Raw genomic sequence first — 1,397 nt, forward strand, 5'->3', positions numbered from 1 at the left:
CAAAGAGTACAGCCTTCCATGGATCATACCTGACTGTAAAGAAAATTAAAATCCTCACAACTGGGCCAATAAACAACATCATGATAAACGGAGAGAAAAAAGAGGCTGTCAAAGATTTTATTGTACTTGGATCATTAAGCAGCGGTCATGGAAGTAGCAGTCAAGAAATCAAACAGCTGACCAAAGTGTGTAAGTAATCTGCAAATTTTACATATTGAAAAATCTACTGCAAGAGATTCCTTTAAAACTCTAAAAAGCAAAGATGTCATAAATTTTAAAAAGATGACTAAAGCGTGCTTGACCCAACCCGATTTTTTAAATCAACTCAGATGACTGTGAAAGCTAGACAATAAAATTTTAAAAAAAGGAAAATGTAGAAGAAGTGATGCATTTGAATTGTGGTGTTGGCAAAAAATAACAAATATACTGTGGATTTCCAGAATAATAAATAATGAGTAAATCCATTTTAGAAGGAATAAAGCTGGAATATTCCCTACAGGTCAGATGGTGAAACTTCATCTTACTTACCTAGATATATCATCAGGGAAGATCAATTCCTGGAAAATAACACCATGTTTGGTAGAGGATCAACGAAAACATGGAAAACCCAGAGTGAGATAGACTGACACAAAATCCACAATGGTTTCAAATATATGCAAGATCATGAAGATGGCACTGGGGGCGGGGGGGGGGGTGTGTTAGTCACTGCCAAAGTAGAAAGGCACCTCTTTCTCTCAGGGTGTGGTTTCACCTTGCTGACCTTGTGGTTAGCAGTCCAACACATAATCCACTACACGGGCAGGGTTCCTGAAGCTGGCAGAGGACTCAGAGGTTTCATTATTTGATACACAAAGTTGCAATGAGCTGGAGCTGAGTGGGATGGCAACTAGCAACTAACCAAGAATAACATTCATTCATTTACATATATAGTCTAATCCAGTGGTTTTCAACCTTCCTAACCTTTCAACCTTCCGCGACCCTTCAATACAGTTCATGTTGTGGTGACCCCCCCCCCCAACCATAAAATTATTTTGTTGCTGTAATCTTGCAAACCCCCCCAAAGGGGTCGCGACCCACAGGTTGAGAACCACTGCATAAGCATTTGTCCAGTACATACCGTGTACCAGGCCTTGTTAAATGGTGGGTTCACAGAGATCAATAAAAATTTCCCTATTATCTAAGCCTTTAGAAAAGGAGCTTGACTTGTCTGTTGTGTTTAAACTGAGAGATATTATTCTAAAAAATGATAGGATCATTTACAATTCAAAAAGTCATGTATTAATTGTAAATCATTCTGGTGTGTTCTATAATAAATATTCATGATAAATGTTATACTGGTGAAAGTAATGTCTTTACTATTCTACAAATATTATAATTCATGTAGATAGGCTTCTCTA

This window comes from Tenrec ecaudatus, chromosome 17, assembly GCF_050624435.1.
Source record: "Tenrec ecaudatus isolate mTenEca1 chromosome 17, mTenEca1.hap1, whole genome shotgun sequence".
Taxonomy (NCBI): domain Eukaryota; kingdom Metazoa; phylum Chordata; class Mammalia; order Afrosoricida; family Tenrecidae; genus Tenrec; species Tenrec ecaudatus.